Below are 24,428 nucleotides of genomic sequence, written 5' to 3'. Positions count from 1 at the left end.
TATATGACAATAGATTAAAATATTGCATATATTCTTGGACCGTGGTGCTGTTGTTGTTTCTTCATTAGTTGGGTTGAGTAGCGACAAATTGTATATGCTCTCTAATCAATTATGGTTTGATTCATTTCATTTATATCAAGTTATAGGTCTCGGACCATTGTATGTTGTTATCAATTGATACCCAGGTCCAGTACTTTTGGGTTACCCCATTTCTTTAATGGTTAAAAATTGTATCTATCACTGCTGCTGGAGAACCTTGCAGGTGGCAGGATAAATGGTTCGAAGAACCTTCACAGGCCCTGTGTAAATTAATACCCTGGCATAAGAGTGTACCACTTAGTGCGCTTTTGCATTGTGTACCACTAAGAAATACCTCTTTTCGCCCACTCCAACATCTGTGTGTGTATGGTAATTCCCAGGTTGACTTTATGTATTCCTTACCCAACCTTTCATAAACGGCAACTGGTGTATGTCTCAAACAGTATTGAAAGTTGAAAATTGTGACAGTCAGAGTGATTAGCCTGTGTATTATCCATTCTGTTGCCGGCTTTTCTGAAACAGTTAATGGTAATCTTTCCAGTTTTTCAATGCTCAGCACCGTATAGTCTGCTCCTTTCTGTGCCAAAGTGACTTGTTTATCTGTAAGGTTAAATACAGAAAGGAATGACGTGGTCTTGATTAGACGCCATGGCACATATCCAGAACCAAGATTTTGCAACGTCCAGCCTAATAGCATTATAGAACGCAATTGTTTCTGTCCATGATGTAGCATGAGCAAGTACTCTTCCATTATGTCAATGGCAGAGGATACTATGCTGTCCAAAGAATACATTCTGGATGACAGGGTTGTTAGACCATTGTCTACTACAGAGAGTGTTTTCTCTAAATTAATACAATCAATTTCTCGTATTCTTTCTGCAGTCTCTGCCTGTGTCTTTTTCCAAGCTTCATTATAAATGGCATATATACCTGCATATATGAAACGTTTTTTACGTTGTTTCGCGTAAGAAGTCCCTTAAATCACTGCCATCTTTAAGTAAAGATAAGTGTTGTTTAACCTCTGTGAGTGTAGATTTTTGTAGCCACTCAAGGCATTGTTTTCCTACATTGTATGTTTTTTACTCTCCCTGGATGTTTTCTCTGGACATATCTTGGATCTGGCCTGAGGTTCCGTGACAATTGTAAGTGGTGTTTTCGACTCGCTCGAATATGGTCGAGTCTGGTATCTATGAACCGCAAATGACGAGTTTAGTGGGTGTCCGCGTTTTCGCTGTGCTAACCTAAACCGTTCGTCTGTTTCGTGGGTTTCTTCATCTGAACCCACGGGTTCCATTTTAGATACGGCATCCATTTTGTTTCTTGCCCTCAAATAGCCAGCGAACGGACACTGTCTGCTTCGTGACCCTGGGATTCCCAAACTCTTGCGGAAGACACGTGTTCCTTTAAGGGTGTCTTTATGACGAGGGGGATGACACTGCAAGGCAGATGGCCCCGCTCGAGGCTCATCTTGCTGTGCCGGTCTATTGTCTCAGTTGTGCATTCATTAGGCACGTCTCCTTTGATCCCTGCAATCGTGTTTTCCGATAACACCCCCCTTACACTCTTTTCAATCTGTTGACTATCCTTGTCTTCCTCTGCACCTGTTTCTGACTCTTCCTTAACTCGTTTACAGCCGGAATGGAATGCACTAATGGTGAGAAGATGTACTTTTACAGTTGGGAACCGGCGATGCTACTGTAATTATGTTCCGAGCCCTGAATACATGAAAGCGACCCCCTATGAAATTTACTGTGGGAACCGGGTTGTAACCTTTTCTTTGCCATGCTGTCTTATGATTAAAAACTGTATAAAAGGAGCGATCCACAGATACAATTTGAAGCAGTCTCCTTGAACCTACATGCTATGTACTTCTTGTGACTTCTGTGTTCCCTGCAGTAAATAAACCTGGAATCTTTGACGCCGAAGGAAGTGTCCTGTGTCTCTGTCATTTGTACGCCGGAACAGGTAACCCACGAAGGTTTCAGGTGTTGTCCCTGGCACCGCTGGGTCTTAGAAAAACCCAGTCCTTCAGTTGGCGCCCAAGTGGGGCGGCATCAGCGGTACCGGTCCAAAGCCCGACGATCGTGAGGAACTTCGTGTGAAATCTCCGAGGGAAGGTGCACCCCGCTTCATCGATCCTGTTGTCGAAACAAGTGGCCCGAAGACTTTTCCCGCGAAGATCCCCGCCTCCTGACGGCTGCGACGGACTGATGCCCTGACTGTCGACCTGTTTTGGCACCTGGCATAGACCTTGGTATAGCGAGCCGTAGTACTTTGTTTAGCTGCTTTAGAGGTTGTGGTGCGGATTCCCGATTGGAGGACTCATGTCCGATACCTCCAGTTGGAACTCCAATTTATGAATTATATAGTCGCCATGGTGTGGGTCCCATCACATTTAATGATTGCTGGGTTTGTTATACTAAAGATGACGGTGTCCTTAGTTGGCCACCTCATGGTAGTTTTGAGACCCCTATTTTGGATAATCTTGAAGCTAAATTGTTTCAAAAGAAAGCAAGGCCGGCCAGTTTGATTCCTTTCGGTTATGGCGTAAAGAAGCCAAGCAGAAAGAAATCAAGCAGCTTAAACGTAATAAGAGAGAAGGTATCTTTACAAGGATGCGAAATGCAGAGCAGTTTCAGAGAGACAAAGAAGAGAAGGAAAAGGAAATTTTTGATAGATTACAACGTATGACAGTGGATAAATGTTATCCCGCTTTACCGACGGGTACTGATAAGAAGGGAGAGGAAGCAGTAGAGGATCCGTTGTTGTCCTATCTACTGAAGTCACCTCCATATGCGCAGGATACCACAGACCCTGTGGTTCCTCCTGTTCCTCAACCTGTTGTTCCGGCAGCTGTTAATCAGCCTGTCGCTGGTCCTGTCCTTGCGAATCCTCTTGTCCCTATTCCTCTACCTGCTACTGTCCCTACTGCTCCACCGTCTATACCTTCTCAAGCTGTTGTTCCCGCTACTTCTGCTCTTGTGGCTACTCCTACTGCTCCTACTGCTCCCGTATTTAGCTCTCATGTTGTTGCTCCTGCACTTTTCTCCTCTTCTCCGTCTGTTCGAAGACGTATTCCTAACACTGTTGCTAATCTTTACTCTCCTTTTGGACCGCTTCTTGGGTCTGATGATTCTGATGTTCCTCAACGACGAAGTCAGCTTCCTGCCGGTAGGGAACGTGATACGCTAATTAAAATGGCGAAAAATTGGATTAGGTATCCCCTTAAAAATCCCCCACGCATAGTTGTTGAGACTTTCTCTCAATTTAATGAACCAACACAAAGATTCGTGTTTGAAGAAATGTGCAAATTCTTACGTGACGAGATATCACATGATGTGGTAAACGAGGTACTGGTCGCTGTAACTGAGCTTCAGTTTTCGAGTGGTATGATTGTGGGTAGCAATGTTCGACGCGCTGTCGAGCATCTTCTATCTTTTCGTTCTACTGTGATGCCTCAAGCATTGTTTAAGGATGAATCTGAGGAATGGATGGCGACGCCTGGTCAATATCCCATGCGTGAAGTTCCACCAGTGTGGATGCCAGGTGATGCTAATGCCGTTCCTATTATTCCACCACATTTCCAGAGAGTGTGGATACACCTTCCATGGAAACGATCGGAAGTTTTACAGGTTAAGCAATCTTTGCCAGACCCTCACAAAAATCCTGCAGGGTACTATAAGGAGTTGTCCCAATTAGTGGATGCTACGATCATGAATCTTGCAGACATCGACATGTTGTTCGGCAATGTCGTACCGCAACCAATTTGGGCGAAAATTCGTCAAGAAAATCACGCAGCCGAGTTAGGCGGTGATTGGGCTGCTCTTGCGGCGGCTGACGTACGACAAGTTGGTGGGGCTAAGCCTGAACAGCTCATTACTGATCTTCCCCAAAGAATAATTACCCTTATGAAGACCCTTATGCCAGCAATGAGAGTTAACTGGGACAAACTGTCTGCCTGTAAGCAAAAGAAGGACGAGAGTGTCTCCGATTTCTTTACGAGATTTGAGGAGGCATTCATCGATCACAGTGGTCAGGATATGAGCACTGAGGGAGGTCAGAGATTGTTTGTAGATAAATTTGTATCGAATTTGTTGCCTGAACTTAGCAACAAATTGAAAAATTCAGAAAGCGCGTGGGCTGTTTCTACCGCTGCCCAGATATTGGCCACGGCTCAATATTATGAAAATGGAGGGAAAGAGGAAAATGATCGTGCGGATAAAAAGACGAAAGAGCTCAAAACGAAAGTTTTGTTACAACAAGCGTATCCTCCGCGCTCAAATCAAAATGATTCTCAACAGCGGAATAGATCGCAATCGCAGCCCGCTAGGTCGCAGTCGCGGAATGACTCTTCTTCGCAGAGATCTATGCTTGGGTACAACCAATGTGCCTATTGTAGAGGTGAGGGTCATTTGAAATTTGATTGTCCGGTGTTGCGCGATCGAAATAATGGCAATTCATCTAGAGGAGGTCGTAGTGGTCCCCAACAAGCTTCGCGAGGTAGAGGTTGTGGTGTTACTTAGAATCAAAATGAGCGTTCTAACAATTCATCTGATTCCAATAATTGTTTTGATCAGCGTGGTTCATCATCAGGTAGATCCGCGCAGTACCATGTGGACGATTTTTATGTCGACCAGGGTACCGATGATGGTAATTACTAGGACAGCCATAGACAAGGAGAGGGAGTAGTATCAGTTCCGGTTGATCAGAGAGGGCCTTACGTCGCAGTTGCCACCTCGGGCGTAGTTGAGCCTTTTCTGTTGGACACTGGTGCAGCGAAAAGTTCTATTATGCATTCGAAACTCCCTGGTGCACCTTTGTCTGGCTTAACAAATGTTTCCGTTGGATTCTCTGGCGCCCCTGTTAGCAATCCGGTTTCTCGCCCTTTGCCCCTCACAATTGGGCCTCGTGAGCTGAAAGCTCCTTTGATTTTGACTACTGGTTGTGGTGAAAATCTTTTGGGCCTGGATTTGCTGAAACGATTGTATGCGACTTTGTATTGTTCTCCTGCGGGAGTGGAGCTTACATTGGGTCAGAGAGTGATCTCTCCTATGTATTTGTCAACTGATAAGCTCCCACCGGAATTGAGTTCTCTTCCTGCATCTTTGTGGGCAACAGGTCCCAATGACGTGGGCCTGCTTGACATCTCCCCTTATGTTGTCCAATTGAAATCGAATGTGCGATTACCACGTATTCCCCAGTATCGTATCTCCCTTGATGGTGAGCGAGCGTTGTTAGCAATCATCTATGACTTGATCGAGAAAGATGTTATCGAGGAGACTCGGGGAAACGTGTGTAATAGTCCTGTGTTACCTATTCTGAAGCGCACTGATCCATCTAAGCCTCCTGTTTATCGTTTTGTTATTGACTTACGGGAGGTGAACAAAATTGTGATTTCTCAGTTCCCTGTGGTGCCTGACATTACGGCTTTACTGACTCTGATTCCAGCATCTGCTTCTTGGTTCTCAGTGATCGATCTGAAGAATGCTTTCTTTAGCATTCCGATTGCTGAGGAAAGCAGGGACCTATTCGGTTTCTCGTTAGGTGGTCGCAGCTTTAGGTTTAAACGCGCTCCTCAGGGCTACTGTGAGAGTCCATGGATATACAGCCAAGCCCTGAAGAGTCAACTTGACGCGTTTGTGTTACCGGCTGGTGCGGCCTTGATTCAATATGTTGATGACTTATTGGTGGCTGCGGACACACGAGGGATTTGCAAAATTGCTACGGTATCTCTGTTACAGCATCTCTGTGACTTACATCACAAGGTGTCACCTTCTAAACTGCAATATTGTTGCCAAGAAGTAACCTATCTAGGTCACTTATTGTCAAAGGAGGGAAGAAGGTTGACCCCAGAGAGAATTGCAGCGATCGCTAGAATGACTGTGCCAACAACTCAGAGAGATGTGCGTGCCTTTCTAGGTATCACGTCATACTGCAGGCAATGGATTCCAAATTTTTCATTGCTAGCGAAACCATTGGTAGCCCTTACATGCAAGGATGTTCCAACTCCTTTGCCATGGACGGAAGAATGTCAGAAGAGTTTTTCTGAATTACGTGATGCGTTGTGTTCGGCCCCTGTGTTAGGTACTCCTGACTACAGTAAGCCGTTTACACTATACGTTCACGAGAGGGAAGGTTGTGCGTTAAGTTTTTTGATGCAGCAATTTGGCGGTAAGCAGCGTCCATGTGCATATTTTTCCTCAACCTTGGACCCAGTAGCTAGAGCATTGCCGAGTTGTCTAAGAGCGGCAGCGGCAGCTGCGGTGTCCATCCGACAATCTGCAGGATTGGTCATGGATAATATGCTTATGGTGATGGTTCCGCATGCAGTTGACACTCTCTTGAATCGTACGAAAACCCAACACTTGACGAGCGCAAGGTTGTCTGGGTATGAGTTGACGCTTTTGGCAAGTCACATTCAAATAAAACGCTGCAATGTTCTAAATCCGGCGACGCTGTTGCCCATCAATATGGAATCAGACGAGGTACCACCACATGATTGTTATTTGCGAACTGAGGAAGAAACGTAGGGTCGTGTTGACCTAAAAAACACTCCATAGGAAGATCCCGATGGTACTTTGTATGTGGACGGTTCGTGTTTTAAGTTGCCGAATGGTGATGTGATGACTGCGTATGCTGTGGTAACTTTGAGTACGGTTGTGGAAACTGCGAGATTGAATCAGAATTCTGCACAGGCGGCAGAACTAATTGCATTGACGAGAGCGTGTGTTCTGTCGAAAGGAAAGTGGGTGAATGTGTTTACCGACAGCCAATATGCCTTTGGCGTCGCACATAGTTTTGGTCAATTGTGGCGAGAGAGAGGTTTTATGACATCGCACGGTACGAAGATCCAACACGGACAGCTTGTGAACGATCTTTTAGACGCACTCACATTGCCCAAGCAGGTGCCGATTATTAAATGCAGTGCGCACCGTAGGGTGACGGATGATGTTGGTCGTGGTAATGCGTTTGCTGATGAGATTGCTAAGGAGACTGCTAGAAATCTTGCAACTAGAATGTATGTGACGAGTTCGGTAAGGTGGCCTGCAGAAACTGGTATGTGTGAGGATACTGTTGAAAGTGTGAAAGCGATTCAGAATGAGGCCACCGAAACTGAAAAGACCAAGTGGAAGGAGAGCACAGGAAAGTTGGATGCAAATGGATGTTGGATTGATTTGTCGGAGAATCAAAGATGGATGTTGCCAGATGCATATGTGCTAGCCGTTGTGACTATGGCACACGGTTTGTCACATATCAGCGCGAAAGGTATCTGCAAGTTGTTGTCCCCTGTATGGAAGAATGACGGTATCGCTAAGTGTGCTGAGAGATTGGTCAAGAATTGCATGGTATGTATGATGTACAATCCTGGCAAGGGCACTCCTACACCCCTTGGCCATTTTGCTCCTCCTACATGTCCCTTTGAGGTAATCCAGCTGGACTTTATCCATATGGAGCGATGTAATAACCTGAAGTATGTTTTAGTTGTGGTTTGCGCATTCTCCCGATGGATCGAAGCCTATCCTCTCAAAGACAATACTGCCCTGTCCACAGCGAAAGTCCTACTGAAGGAATACTTTACTCGGTATGGAATGCCACAGATTGTATGGTCTGATAACGGAAGTGAGTTTGTGGGGAGTGTGATGAAGAGTGTGTGTAAGGGCCTTGGAATTACACAAAAATTCCACAGCGCCAATCATCCCTAGTCAGCAGGTTTGGTTGAGGGGTACAATGGTACTCTAAAACTAAAACTCGCAAAGATTCAGGCTATGACTGGTCTCTCGTGGCCCGATGCTTTGCCTCTGGCTCTTCTGTCAACTAGGGCGACTGTACACTCTCGAGTAGGGCTCAGCCCATATGAGATTGTGTTCGGCCATCCTGCAAATATTTGGGGGGTTCCTAGGCCCAGGTCATTCGCAAATCTTGAATATCCCATGCTAATTGATTATCTTCATGATCTGACTGCTAAACTGAGGTTAATTCATCAACAGGTCTTTGAAGCACTGCCGGCACAGACGGAGGGTCCAGGCCACCGGCTCCAACTGGGAGACTGGGTGGTGACCAGAAATTTTGGCCGGAAGCGAAACCTCGAGCCGAGGTTTTTGGGACCCTTCCAGGTGCTACTCGCCACGAGAACTGCTGTTCGTTTGGAGGGCCGCAAGCATTGGGTGCACGCCACCCACACCAAAAAGGTACCAATACCTTTACCAGCGGACTCGTGGGTGAGGACTGGCATCGCTGCATCAGAGACAGAAACTCTGCCGAACTTTGTGCCGTTCAGTGACGCTCAGCCTGTGGGAGATACCTCAGTACAGCCAGATAACTTTGTTGAACCTTTGCCATTGGAGAATTCAAGATCTGAACTATCGTCTGACCGACAGGACTCTGTTCCACAATCTGATCAATTGTTTGAAGAGCAGACTCGTCCTGGAAGAAGACGATATTTTCTTCGTTCCAATACCAGAGACTAATAAACTATTTTTGCTTTTTCCTTTTTGAAATCCACGTTACCCCCATTATCATTTTGAACATTTTTGAACAATTGTGGTTCCTATTAATTTTTGAGTTCTTTTCCACATGTGTGTTTTTCCACAGCTAGGAGATTTTGTATATATTGTTTGATTAAAAGAACCTTACATCCGGGTTGATCGTAGGGCCGTGCGGGTACTTCCTTCTGTTTAGTAGGTCCTGACACTAGGTCGGAGGCCGTCGATTCCTGGGAACTCCTGGGGATTGACAATTGCTACACAGAACGAAGTGCGTCAAGAACTTTGCGGACGGTTTTAGAGGATGGCATTCTCAAAGTTGTCGGAAGTGGAGAAGACTCAAGCGCAAAGATCCATATTGAATAGTGTTAGACGGACCGGGAGGGTCGGCCGAGAATAAGGGGAGAGGTCTCCGGAGAGAGCCGTCTCCAGCGATCGTACAGACAAGTAACTTCCCCCCCACAGACGGACACCACACAAGGTTAAAGTTCAACGAGACTTTATAGGCAATTCTTTAAGTTACGATGAAATGATACAAGGAGGTCTGGACTCAGGGGTCCCCTCGATTCTGGTCTCTGGTTTGGGAAAAGGGGTAGCGGGACAGTCTTGTTACCAAAAGATGGATATAGCTCTCAATCCTCGAGCTCGGCGTTCTAGATGATCGGGCCGCGGCGGAGCCAGCAGGTCCCGAGATGGACGAAGGAAACGACGGTCCGCGGCGGAGCCAGCAGGTCCCGGTGAAGATGACGGTTACAAACGGTCCGCGGCCACGCCAGCAGGTCCCGACGACGATGAAGGATATGAAGGTTGCGAAGGTTGCGGCAGCGCCGGCAGGCAGGATGATGGTGCACAAGACAGAGCTACGGCAGCGCCAGTAGTCCGTCTAGGATGAGTTCCTCTTTGCGTCTCTCGACTCCAAGATACAACTGCCTTCCTGCTCTGGAGCTGCCCCAGTTATAGGGCTGGTGTGCTTTGATGTCCGGACCCTCGCACTTGGAGGTCGGGAGGTCCGGGATGAGGGAGTCCAGACACCCAGCAGGGGGGTGGAGCCAGCGTCCGGGGAGGCGATGGGCGGGCGGCACTTGGCGGGGGAGAGCCATCGACACCTTCTTCTCCCATTGACTTGCCAAGTAGCCCGCTCACCTCCTGGGTGGATGGTGGTGCCGGGGTGTCTGAGGCCGGGCCAGGCCCAGGGTTGAGGTCGATCGGGGGCCAGGCGGCCTCGTGGTGGAGTGTCCAAGATGGCGCCCCAGGATGGGCGCGTGGGCCGGCAGTGGATCGGACCCACGAGGTTGACATGCTCGAGGGCAGGGGTCCCTGGGGGGACGGAGGGCGTGCAATGGTGGTGTGTGGTACTTGCGTGACCGGGCTCGGGCCTGGTTGGGTCGGGGGGGAGTGGCCCTTCATGTGGCCTGTCCAACAAATAGGGTTGTACGCACCAAATGCTTTCTGTTTCAGGTGTTCCTACTGTTCCTAATTGTTTCCATGCTACTGGTGGGTGGGGTATACTATGGAATACAATCGTTATTGCCTTCTGCTTCACCTACCCTTTCCTCTGAACCAAAACCTACTTCCACTGTTTCTTCTCATTCTTTTCACCTCTTACCCCAACATGAGCAGGTTAGACATGCGGAATTCATGAACAACTCCTTCGTTCAGCTTCTTCATCAACATCAGTTGGTGATGAATACTACCAACTGTTGGGTGTGTGGGTTAATGCCACATACCACAGATAGGGGAATTCTGTACTTGGTCCTTCCTTACAGTTCCCAGGGTTCAGCTCGAGCATTCCAAACAATGTTTCATAGCGCACTAGATTCCTACCCCCATCGAGAGCCACGCACTGCAGATCATGGTCCTGGCCCATACCACAAGCCTTTGGCAAGAGCGATTGCCGATTTAGATAGGGATATCTTCGACGCATCGCTTATCCCAGAGGAAGAGGTGCAAGCGTACAGAGATCTGAGTGAGGCTGAGTACAGCATGTCAGTGGGTGATCGGCAGCTTAAGAGCTCGTCTCCGATCTGGATCGTACCCCATCTTGGTAATTTCTGTCTGAAAGGTCTTGGCCGAAGCCCTCGAGCTCAGCTTGGGAGGAGTGCCTGTACTGAAACGTATGTTTTGCCGACGGCCTCCTCCCCTGTTCTTCTGACTGCCAAGGGTACTTACTTTGTCTGTTATGACCGCGCATATACATGGTTGCCTCGTGACTTCTCAGGCACATGTTATATTGCGAATCTGTTGCCGCCGACCTTCACTGTTGGGTCGGATTATCACAAGACCAGAGTTGTGAGAGGCGTGATTAGCAAAGAGGACACTGCCGGTCAAGAAGCAGGAGACTTATTTAAGGGTTTCTTGCCGTTTAGAGGACCTATGATCAATAGTAGGAACCTGAGACAATTGACTCGGGTGGTGGAATCGACTGCTAATATCACTGCGAGTGCCCTTGGTAACATTACAGCAGAGCTTCAGGCTGACAGGCTTATGACGTTACAAAACCGTATGGTTTTAGACGTTGTCCTTGCAGATAGAGGTGGAGTATGTAAGGTGATCCATTTGAATTGCTGCATTTTCATTCCTGATAACGCTCCAACTGTCTATCAAGCCATCTCGAAGTTGCATAAGATCTCCGAGTCCATACACGTGGACGTAGGGGATTGGACGCTACTAGGGTGGTTTTGGGGCCTGATGTCGACGTGGGGTTGGAAAATTCTGATGATCATTGGGGTTGTTGTAGCATTTCTGTTCACGTGTTGTCTTTGTGTGCAGTGTGGTCCTGCCTTATGTGGCCTATGTGCTACGACGTTTATAAGACGGCCACCTGTTACCAAGGAAGCACTGATGGATAGAATAATGTTGCAGCAACATCTGGATGGTCTAATGAATATCGAGATCGATTCTGATATTGACTAGTGCTTGCCTACATGAGGGAAAAAGGAGCGTCTGAGGTTCCGTGACAATTGTAAGTGGTGTTTTCGACTCGCTCGAATATGGTCGAGTCTGGTATCTATGAACCGCAAATGACGAGTTTAGTGGGTGTACGCGTTTTCGCTGTGCTAACCTAAACCGTTAGTCTGTTTCGTGGGTTTCTTCATCTGAACCCACGGGTTCCATTTTAGATACGGCATCCATTTTGTTTCTTGCCCTCAAGTAGCCAGCAAACGGACACTGTCCGCTTCGTGACCCTGGGATTCCCAAACTCTTGCGGAAGACACGTGTTCCTTTAAGGGTGTCTTTATGACGAGGGGGATGACACTGCAAGGCAGATGGCCCCGCTCGAGGCTCATCTTGCCGTGCCGGTCTATTGTCTCAGTTGTGCATTCATTAGGCACGTCTCCTTTGATCCCTGCAATCATGTTTTCCGATAACACCCCCCTTACACTCTTTTCAATCTGTTGACTATCCTTGTCTTCCTCTGCACCTGTTTCTGACTCTTCCTTAACTCGTTTACAGCCGGAATGGAATGCACTAATGGTGAGAAGATGTACTTTTACAGTTGGGAACCGGCGATGCTACTGTAATTATGTTCCGAGCCCTGAATACATGAAAGCGACCCCCTATGAAATTTACTGTGGGAACCGGGTTGTAACCTTTTGTTTGCCATGTTGTCTTATGACGAAAAACTGTATAAAAGGATCGATCCACAGATACAATTTGAAGCAGTCTCCTTGAACCTACATGCTATGTACTTCTTGTGACTTCTGTGTTCCCTGCAGTAAATAAACCTCGAATCTTTGACGCCTTAGGAAGTGTCCCGTGTCTCTGTCATTTGTACGCCGGAACAGGTAACCCACGAAGGTTTCAGGTGTTGTCCCTGGCACCGCTGGGTCTTAGAAAAACCCAGTCCTTCAGGCCTAGTTACTGTAAACCCTTGTGTCTTGTTCAGTTATCTATCTTGACAGTTATTCGTGTCTGTGGGCCAAATTAACCATTTTCCCCACTCAGGATCAGTTCTGTTTTTAAGTAAAATAGATTATATGTCGACCCCTCCCTCTGAAGTGTTTTTACTATCAGGTGTAGGTGTAGGTATAGATGGTTTGTTTAAGTCTTTTATCTTGGCTAGGCCAAGCAGGATGTCTGTTGAACAGTGTCATTCATAAACATTATTTGCTCAGGAATAATGCAGGCTCGAAATAATGCTTGGTTTCCCTGCACTTGCCAGTCTTTTGGGCCCAAGCAAGTTTTTGTTTCTATGTTGTCACTCCAGAAGTCGAAACCTAACGAGGACAGCTGGGCATAAAAGGCTGCTGAATAAATTTGCTTTGTATTCGTCAACATACTTTTCATTCCTGTCTTAATAACATTTCTAAAGTAAAATGTTTCCGTATTTGTGGTATTAAAACCTGAGAAGTATGGAAATTTTTCAAATAATTTTTTGAGCTACCTTTTGGTGGCGTTGGACAATGTTCCCATTGATTGAAAGTATAAACATTTCTACGGCTTGCAGATTTGTGCAAGTAATGATGACCATCGTGATTATAACAATACATTTGTGCATGTTCTGATGAACCTTCTAAGTATTCATGTTTTGTAAATTTAGCTGGTATCTATATTCTGACATCATATTATTAACAGTCTCAAATTCCCAATCATCAGAAAATGTGCTTTGTGAAACAAAGTCACTCAAGAAAACATTAAATTGATGTAGAATCTTCAGAAGCTCTGCCGGACCATAGATATCATAATCAGTTCTATCCCATGCTATACCCCCAGGTATAGGAACGGCTGTGATGTTTACTGATGTCAAGTCTCTTTGTTCATGATGAGATGATTTGTGTGGCTTCAGGAGCAATCTGATGTTCTTACTTACTGTGTCCATTTTGCTATATTTTCCATTTATCAGCATCCCCAAAGTTAATAACATGATTAGCCAAAGTAGGAGAAAAAGTACGCCTAGCACAATCCAAAGTTCAACCCATGGTGAGACCAGATAGGTTTTTTCAAGTTGCTGAAAGAGTTCTGTTACTTGATCTTTAAAAGTTTTATTTGCTGGCGTCGTTTCAGGCTCACTGGGATCCTCAGAAAACGTATCAAAGTTGATGAAATTGACAGAGGCAGTTCTGTCAATTGTTGGGATATCATCAGAATTATTTGAAATCGCTGGGGCTACCGGATCCTTTGTCATCTTAGTGTAGTCCGATGCTAGATCATTGCAGATGGGAGTGTCTTGACGAACTGTACTTTGGGTTTCAAGAGGCGCAAGTTCCATAGCTTTATTGCTTAGTCCTTTGTTTTGTGCTGTAGAGTCTTCAAATGTTATCAGCCTCTCAGTCTGAAAGTCTTGGATAGTAGCAAGATTTGGTCTTCTGCTACATCTTTGGAGTCCACTTGGCCTACTACTTATTATCGGCCACATGATGTATCTTTACCAGGTAGATGGATACAAACCTGTTCTCCTTTCTTCCAGCAAGGGGCGGCAGTAATACTGTTCTTGATCCATGGATTGCTAGTACAGGTACTGGTTTTCTGTAAGAAGCCCAAATTCATTATTATCCACGATCCTTTCTCTGACTAGATCCCCAATCTATGGAATCCAGATAGGCCTTGCTGGGACAGGTGGTTCTCCTTCAGTGGTAGTTGGCTTCTGTATTGTGTTGCTTTGACTTCTTCTTTTCTCGTTTTAGTCCTGCAAAACTGTCAAACGGTCTTTGATATGAAAGGGTTTTTGTTCCACCACTGAAGTGTGACAATTGAGGTCCTGGACAAGCATTCTAGTACCAAAAAGGATTTCATATGGAGTGATTCCACCCAGAGAATTTCTTGGCAGATTGTTTAAACTACGTTGGACACTTATTAGATGTTTGACCCACCCGTCACCTGAGCCTAATACCCTAGCTGTTATAGATTGCTTTATGTCCCACTTTTTTCTTTCCACAACCAAATTTCCCTCAGGATGGAATGGACTCGAATGCTGCAATTCAACACCCAAATTGGCCATGGCCTCCTTTTAAGCTTGAGAGCTAAATGCAGGACCCTGGTCAGAATGTAGCGTGCCGATTGCATATGTGCCGATAAAGACTCGTAAATCTCTTATAATAGTTTGGGCGTCAGCCGAGCGTAGAGGCCATATCCAAATTAATTTGTCCTAATAGTTGTGGGACCGCATTTGTCCGTAGAGACGTTTGCATGTAGAAAGCCTAATGCTGTCTAACAATGGTTTCTGAACTGGGCTGGCTACACTATAGTCAGGTATCTGGCGGCTTTCTGCTGCGATCTCTGTTGCAGTTTGGGCAATTAATTGCAAATTTGTGAATGTGGGCATTCATCCCTGGCCACCAGTATGTCTCTTTTAATTCCAAAATGGATTTAGAGATCCCTTGATGTATCTGACCTCTCCCATATGTGCTTCTTGCATCAAAGCTCCTCTACGTCTCCTGTTTGAGATCACTCTATCCCCCACTCCAGGGATTCGAGCAAAAGGGACGAAGTTGACATCAATTATGTATGCATATTCGAGTGGATAGTTTAGAGGTAACGCCGCTCCGCTGCCTTGCTTGTGGCATTGACAACTGGCATTGTTTCGCGTCTATTTTTGTTTTGAACAAGTGATTGCCGCTACGGAAGCCGTTTGCACAGCTGCCTTTGCGGTTTCATCAGCCAATGAATTCCCTTCAACTTGAACGCCATCACGCTGATGACTCAGAGTATGGGTCACGTGAGTCTTTTGTAGTTCTTTCTGTAATTGAACTACTTGTTCCCAAAGCAATGTATGCTTGATTGTGCCACCTTTTGCATCTTTGAAACCGTTTTAAACCCAGTTCTGCAAGTATTCATTGTAAGATTGAACGCAGTAATACGAATCGCACACTATGAGTGTGGGGAATTCGCGAACAGTATTTTCAAGAGCCATCTTGAATGCTTGTAGTACAGCTTGTGAGCTGTACAGTCTCCTAGAGATTGAGGGGCATATTACCAAGGGGGTTTATCTCTGCTTTTTTGGCTTTAAAAGCGAAGAAAGCGGAGATAAAATTATCTCCCTATTACCTAGCTGTCGCTAACACCAGTTAGCGACAGCTAGTAGGAGATAGCGACCATCTTGGGCCCCACTTTGAATGTCAGTGATATTTATCACTAATGACATGCAAAGTGGGCGTGCCAAGATGTTAGCGACTGGAAACAGTCGCTAAGATCGCTATCTCCTATTACCAACTTTTGGAGATATTCGCGCTAAGCGCGAATATCTCCAAAAGCTAACACCTGCTCTGAGCAGTTCTTAGCCATGCTATCCAATGGGAGGTGGATAACATGGCTAAGAGCATTAGTTCGGTAATGCATGAATATCGCTGACTTTTCAGCGATATTCATGCATTGCGGCCGATTTTTATCGCATTTGCGATAAACCTTGGTAATACCAAGGTTTATTTGCGATAAAAATCGCCGCAGCTTAGCGGTAAATTTTTGTCTCTAACCAAGCAATAGCGATAATTATTGCTATTGCTTGGTAATATGCCCCTATTGCTTGGTAATATGCCCCTGAGAGTTTGTGTGGGTCTGAAGTTTCCATCTCGCCAGCGACCTTTAACAATCATGCATGCAGCACTCTAAGCTTGTCTACCCCCAACTTCAGGATGTGCTGATCCGTCTGTATAAATGATACATTCCTACTGCTCAAGAGGCAGAATTTCAGTCGGCAGAGGACATTCTTGTTCGTATTGTAAAAATTCTTGAGTTTTCAAGTAGGGGTCAAAAACGTATTCAACGTCTGTTGCTGCAAGAAAGTTAACCCATTGTATCCATCTTGGATGTAAAGCCTTTGCATTATGAATGCTAGCTTTTGTTACTGCTTCTAAGCCAGCTACAGGACTAAAGATCACTATGCGTTTACCCTGTGCGAGAGCTCTCTCTTTTGCTACTGCAGTTTCAACCGCTGTCAGAAGTTTTTCTGTTGAAGTAAATTTCATTTCAGCTTGTGTGTACAAGTGTGATTTGTAAGCAATTGGTACTTCCTGGGATTACCTTATTACAAGGTTTCGTACGTTTACGCGTGTCTGTAAATGTGATGTTGCTAACATGTCTGTTTGAACTGAACGCAAGATTTCTGTGTGTTTTTGAGTTCAATTTGTTGTTTTAAAATCAGGTTTGATTATTCGTAGAGAGGTTCAACCCTTTCTGCGTAGTTTAGAATATATGTTCTTCCGAAATTCAGGAAACCTAGAATTGACTGTAAGTTTTTCTGCGTTTTTGGAGGTTGGAGCAGCGCACACTTTTCGAAAAAGTTGGCTGCCAGGCTTTTGCCTTCACTTGATAACTCGTATCCTAGAAAAAAGACTTTGATGTGGGCAATTCTTGATTTCTTAAAGTTGAATTTGTACCCTTCAGAGGCGAATCCAAGTATAATGGTATTCACTCTGTTCATGTGCCTGTCCAAGTCATCGTCTGTTAGATTGATGTCATCAACATAAGATAATGCCTCATCATCATACGTTTGTAGTATCTCTGTTACTCTGGCTTAAAATAACCCTGAACTATTCTTGAATCCCAGATTGCTCGGAGGGACGCCCGGTGTACCGACGGAAAGAGCGGTGCTCCACACACCTGAGCTGCAGCCAGATGGGGTGACGCAATTTCCTCCTACCAAATAGTTATTTGGAGGAGACTGAGTAAGACCTGAAACTACACAGGTGATATATTTTATTATTATTGCAGTAGCTGCTAAATCATGGTCCTGAAGAAAGCAGTGGCGTATCTCTAGCCACACATGCTGAAACATGTCGACCCTACCTGCATGCAGATATTTTGTTAAATCTGTCAGTTTATTACACTATTGTTAATGTTGGGAGAACTGGGAGAAATCATTAAAATTGTCTAATTCTACTCAATTCTACCCAATTTTACAACACTTCACTATTTTTCACTATACATCTGTGCACTGCAATTCAGTTACTCTGGTGTACTGATTTTTTTCGGAAGCACCCTTTTAAAAAAAATCTTTTTTCATCTTGTGTTGATCGTCTGTCACAATACCATCTTGTGGCAGACTACACTTTCTCCTTGGTTATGGAGAGCCCAGATGATGAATATGGCGGTACCGAGAGGGAACTGATGGGCACTTTTTCCAACACAAGGAATTTAGTGCTGTTTGTTGCACATTTGCACTAGTCGTTTATTTGGTTTTCTGCGGTTGTGCCACACTTTAGTATACACAGTTGAACCCTTATTTCCTTTGACCCACAGACATCTCTTTGTTATGAATACGTAGTATTAGGGCACGTGTCTGGGTGGGTCGTTAATCTAGCCCTTGGACCCTCACCAATACGTTTGTTTCTTGATAATATATGGTATCCATTATGATAAGGGCACAGCCCTTATCAGCTCGTTGAATTGCGAGTTCTTTCTTATTTGCTAATTGTTGCAGCATTTTTTTTAGTAATGTTTGGACTTTTTAATGACTTTTTAAAGGCAATCCATTCAGGGCTTTCAAGGTCAGAGAAATGTGACTATTTCTTTTGGTCCCTGGTACCAGTCTAGCCGCAGCATTCAGTGAAGCCCTCAGCTGAGCCAGCTTGTATTTGGGGAGACCGCAGAGAGTGGTGCTTCCATAGTCTAATCTTGGCAGCACTAGGGCTTGTACTGCCATTTTTAGATTAGCCTGAGGGAGGAAGGGTTTGAGTTTCCTTAGTAAACTCAACTTGTGGTTAGCTCCCTCAGTGGTATTTGAGATGTGTGACTGCATATTCAGATGTTTGTCTATGGTGATTCCTTGGGATTTTGCTGAGTCAATGATGAGGGGAAAACAGTCAAAGGAGGTTAGGTGTTTTAACCATAGGTCTAACTTCGGTGTGTGGCTCGGTGGCGAGATGAGAATGAATTAAGTTTTTTTGGTATTCAGCATGAGGTGGTTGTTAGTGAGCCAGCTTTACATGTTCAGTAGAATAGTGTTGAGGGCAATGAAGTCTTCTGCGGTGAAGATTTTCAGATACAGCTGGGTGTCATCCGCATACAGGTGATATAGAAGGTTCGCTGATTTCAGTGTGTGTTTCGTGCTGCCAGCATGAAGGAGAGTTGCGGGCGTTCAACCCCTTGTACCACCATCAGCCACACAGGATGTGGAACTCAGAGTGCTCCCTGACTCTGCCATAGCTTGGGTGGTAACAAAAATGTAAAATATGCACACATGGAAGTAAGAAATGAATAAAAAAATAAAAGTACATTGAAATGGTGACGGGCGAAGCCTAATGGGGTGGATTGGGTTGCATGGAACGTAGACAGCAGTAAACATGAAGGGTTTGCTAGGTAGGAGCATGCCCAAGAAAAAAAATGTCTGCATGCTTTTGCCTCATGACATGCCGCTTGCGATGTTTTATAGCTTGAACCTCGCCACCAGTGTTATTGTTCCGATGCTGCGTGTGCAAGTTTCATCTTGCGTAAATCTGTGTAATTGTGAGGAATTTTCACTTTAATTTGTGTGATTACTCTATTTGGAAACACACCAGTTATGCCCACCCGTACTATTAAATATTTAATCAAATGTGGAATCAGGCTCTTCACATTAGTAATGTTCAGACAAGGGATACTGTAGCAAATCTTTATCTTAACTCCAGTATTCAAGGAGGAAGGATTGCAGGATCATGATAGGGACATCTTTTCTAAGCCCCTCCATGCCGAAATCACGCCCTACATGAGGAGCTGCCATAAGTAGTCACTGTTTGCACCCATTACCTGAGGGCATGTGAGTATGTACACACTTAAAAGCAAAAGAGTGGGTGGATTTGGTTACCAGGTGGTTACTAGTCGATGGGTGATCCAACAAGTTAACAGGGATCTCTGAGCATATGACACAGTTTCTTCATATTTCAAAATAGTGTATTCCTTTAACATGCAAAAGTGTTTCACCTTAGCAGTGCAGCACAATATATTACTGTATTGTGAGGTATTTATTAAATTTGGTTGTTCTAAACTTAAACTTAGTAACATTCATGCCCCTCACCTTTACAAGAATGATATTAGTGCACTATGAGGCAAGTCAGATGTTATGTACACCCTATATGTGGTCTAGATTCTTATAATACATGTAGCAACATTAAAGTCTATTAATTCGATTACAAAGTTTCTGTACAGCAACATCCTGACATATCATATTTGAAGGTGCTCTCATATATGATAATGAAATAAAGGAGTCTTGTGAAATTAAATAATTGCCTAGGATCACACACTTTGGCCAAGCAGAAAGTTAGGATTGCTGGTTTCACATTGTGAAATTCTGCCACTACGTGGTTATTTATGTCTCTCAACTCTTTTACATCAAAAATTAACAATTTGTCTTTAATTCTTGGTGCTCGAGGGGGTGGGAAGATATCACATAAAAGCTTGGCTAATTTTGAGATCAAGGGTCTGAGGAGACTTCTTGTTGAGCCAGAGCCAAGCCTCAGGCTCAAACTTGTCTTGAAGTTTCAATGGCTCGCTCACTACAGGTGGATCTTTTAATAAACTATGATACCATTTCTTTAATGAAACAGAACATTTAGCGTTATAGATGGATAACCATGAACATTTTTCCCAAAATGGTTCGGAGTGGCGTCAAAAGACAATAAGAGAAAATGACAAGTTTTGGCATTCTTCACCTCAAGGTAAAAACATTGGCTTTTGATTGTTACTGATCTATATTTTTATGGTATGTATCACCCCTTCCCTGTCTTTCCCTATTTTCAATAGTCATGCAGGAGTAGAGGAGTAATTTGGGAGCCATGCACCACATGCCCTCGTCTGCTTCAGCCACTTGCCCTATTTTAACCACACTGTGGCAATTCCCACCTGCCCATCCACAATTTAGAAAAATTAAAAACGTGGCATCCTACCACCTTTCCACACTGCACTCAGCGTTATTTTCACCTCACACCTTCACTACCTTCAGAATTAACACTATACACCCCAACAATATCCAGAAAAACTACCTAGTGTCCTTCCACCAACACCCATCACCTTCTCTTAAGTTCATCCTACTTCCACACCCAAACAAACAAAAATAATTGGCCTCCACACACCCTACTCTGCACCACGCTGTGCCTCTTCCTCCCTTGAGAGCAGAGCAGTGCTATTATCATCCAGTGAAGCACAGAGCCAGCCCAGCCTTGCATCCTCTGTGACATCAAATTAGTTGGAAAAAACCTTTGTTTCCCATCTCTGTAATGTTGAAGTAATGACTATGTGGATTTAGAATCCTGTATTTACACTTCTGGTTCTCATTGAGAGATATAAATAAAAATGTTGTTATCTCTGCAAGGATAAACTTGTACTTAATTTAGGATACACTTTCAAAAATGGATAATCTAAAACACAGACATGGGATGGTAGCTTTTTCTGGTGTCGCTGTATGGGACAGCACTAAATCTTTCTGAGTCAAGATGTGTGGGAAAAATTATCATTAGAAGATCAGAGGGAGCCCAAGTTCTCATTTCATAACTCGGAGTCATCGCAGGTTTGGGGGTTTCAGCCATATGAAGCATTAAACGTTTCCTTCAATTAGGTTTATTTTATAGACATATGTCCTTAAGTCGTTCAAAGCAAGCTCTCTGGATTAACTGGCAATTACCATCAGTTTTAAGGCCTGAAACCAATGGATTTCTGGAGGCAGTGGCACATTTTTGAGTGAACTTAATGATGAAATCAGATTAAAAGTCATTGGTAACTCATACCACTAATTTTCTAAAGGGACTGCTGCCTTTATTTGCAATTGCAGTTCTTAATTTGACTTGCACATTGATTTCATCTTGTCAGGAAAGATTTTCTACCACAACCAGACTGCATAGCTTTGTCCCATACTTTCACCGTCGGTAATAATACAAATTGTATCTAACATGGCAGCCTTAGCACTGAAACCCACCGTAAGCCTTGTTTGTGTAACATTTGTGAATCTATACCTATAAAGTAAGGGGTCAAAGCCACTGACATGTTCTATACTAACATATGAAGTATGCTTCCTAAGAACAAAGGCCACAAACATAAGGATTTAAAAAATGTAAGAGCTCTAAATAGAGGAAAGAAAAGTCAGGGTCCAGTCTAATGGGGAGGGGACTGCAGAGGGAATACAACTATTTGGTTTTAATCATGTGTTGACCTCTTAGTCACGAGTCTTCAACAGAAAGGCAGGTTAATGTATTGTCTAGCGTTTCCTCAAATACAATAATTGACATTTTTTCTCAAGGTTGGGTTTAAGCAGTACAAAGCCTAGGGTGAAAACACTTAGGGCCCGATGTAGGTCACCAAATACCGGTCGGTAACGGCCGATTTCGGCCGTTACCGACCGGTATTTGGCTTTTGACATGCAGGTGGCTCTGAATTTACAGTATCGGTTTATTTACCGAATCGGTAAATTTACCGCTTTGGTATTTTTCCGAATCGTTAAATATACCGATTCTGTAAATCCATATGTAGGTGGCACAGTTTGCAGTGCCACAGGCCCTTAGGAATTCTTAATTTACCACCCAATCCTATTGGGTGGTAAATTACCGAATTCCAGTGTACATGCACATCTGTGCATGTACACTTATGCCATGTGACACACAGACATGCCCTTAGGGCATGTATGTGTGCCACATGGCACACAAGCCTGAAATTGGGGTGCTACAGGGTGTCAAAGTGACACCCCATTCCCCCTGCCAGGATTCGGTATTTACCGAATCGGTAAATACCGATTCAGTATTTCCCATTGATTCCTACGGGCTTCAAGGCCCATAGGAATAAATGGGAAATACCAATTCGGTATTTACCGATTCGGTAAATACTGAATCTTACAGAATCGGTAATTGAAAAATAAAAATTACCTACATCTGCCTACTTCTAATTTACCTACTCTTAAATACCGAATCGGTATGATTCGGTATTTAAGAGTAGGTAAATCAGAATTATCTATATCCTGCCCTTAGAGAGTTGCCTCTATTCTTTTGTCATTTGAAAGCTTGTTAATAAACTGAGAGCAGGTCTGGCAACAAAAGGATTGTGGCCGATGTGCTTTGAGCCAGAGCATTTGTCCAGGGCAATGTGTAGTTTACCGAAAAACAACTAAGTTTGGCAATATAGGTAGCTGTAGATTTTGTACCCAGTTTTTGTGTTACTCACTGAAACCTATCATACCCAGATACTTTTGAAAAGTAGACCCTTAGGAGAGTCCAAAGTGGTGTTACTTGTGTGGATCACACAGTATTTCCTAACCCATAACATTTTGCAAACATTTGTGCATTTTTCTGGGAGAAAACGTTCCAGAATCTATGGGGGACCTCTATTGTTCGACACCAAGTGTCCCTTCATGTATCCCAATAAAAATGCTACATGAACATTTCAAAATTTTCCACTCAAATCCAAACTTTTTTTGCCTTGTGGGTAGCTGTAGAATATGGCTCTGGGCTGTCTGAAAACTAGATACACAACAGAGTCCAGGTTGGTGTCACTTGAGTGGATCTCACAAGCCTTTTTTGTTAACCAAGAAGACCTTGCCAAACTCAAACTTTGTCTAAAAACATTCTGTGAGGAAACGTTCTGGAATTTCCAGGGATTTACCAATGTCCTAACACCTTGCGCTACCATCTTGGTAAAATTGCTACCCCACTTGTTTAGGTAGGCCAGTGCCTTCCGACACACAGGCCACAAAATGCAATGTGGAGATATCAACATTTCCTGTCAAAACATTATATGATTTGGCAAAGGGGCAGAGGCCTGGCTCTGTTTCCATTGAAGGAACCTACCAAACCTAGATATTTTTTAAAAAACAAGGCAGCAGGGTAAGTCCAGGGTGGTGTGCATTTCTTAGATCCAGTGACTATGTTTTACCCACAATGCACTTCAATCCTCAAATGTACACTAAAATCATACATTTTCCTCCAAATGTTGTGACAAAATGTATGGAATCTACAGGAATCACCAACATTCCTACCAGTCTGCATTTTCACAATTGTCCTGATAAAAGCTGTACCCCATGTTTGTGGCTGGGAGTCCTCACAAATGACACATATTGCCAATGGTTTGATCAGTCCTTCTTTCCACAATATATAGAAGAATTTAAAGAGCTACATAGCTCAGGTAATGGCCATGGATGGTATGTATCAATGAATAGCACTTTTGGAAAGATGGAAACTCAGTCAGTTTCCTAGAACTGCGTTTTGTATGGTAGAAAGTGATTCAATTTGGAAAACAGGCTAGGCCTGAAATGGGAACTGGGGATAGTAATGTATGCATTTTCCCTCTTTCCCTGCAAAGCACAACTCTGCATTGGTGATATCAGCAACTCTTTTGCTCTGTGCAGGAATGTGTGTAACAAACTGCTGGACCTCCAGTTTAGTAGCGACCTCCACAACCAATGAAATAGAGACTACATCTTCTAATTCAGTAATGCTTTCAGTAACAGCCAATGGAAAATCAAGGAAGGAAATCAGGCTGCTCATCGACAATATGTGCATTGTATGTCGCCGACTGAATACGATAAGTAGCCAACCTCCTACACCATGTACAAGTTTTACAACTCACATTATATAGTTGAATAACCTGTTCATTTTTAACCACTCCAACCAGTACTTCTTGTAATTCAATAAACAGGTGGGCTTATGGACTTCTGCCAACTAGCCCAAAATTATGACCAGAGATCCGCTCTCATCATGAAGTTTAGTAAGCACATATACTTCCGGCCTTACTGAACCTTTCACAGCGAGCAGTTAGCTGGAATATAATGCACTGATCTGGCCTTTTTTAAGCTTTCTAGAAACAAGCTCTTGAGGGAATCCTTAGTAATACTTTCTAATTGCACCACAAGTCACACTGCCAGCTTTGTACAATTTGCAAAACAGCTGGAGTGAACTGAACTGGAAGAATGGAATGCAATGCTGTGTAAAGTAGTAAAGTGTGATCACAACAACAACATTCTCAAAATGAAAAACACATACCTGTGTCAACGGTGCAAACAAGTTCAGCAAAAAAGAT

This window comes from Lissotriton vulgaris, chromosome 3_1 (assembly GCF_964263255.1).
Source record: "Lissotriton vulgaris chromosome 3_1, aLisVul1.2, whole genome shotgun sequence".
Lineage (NCBI taxonomy): Eukaryota > Metazoa > Chordata > Amphibia > Caudata > Salamandridae > Lissotriton > Lissotriton vulgaris.
Note: the sequence above shows the minus strand (reverse complement) of the source record.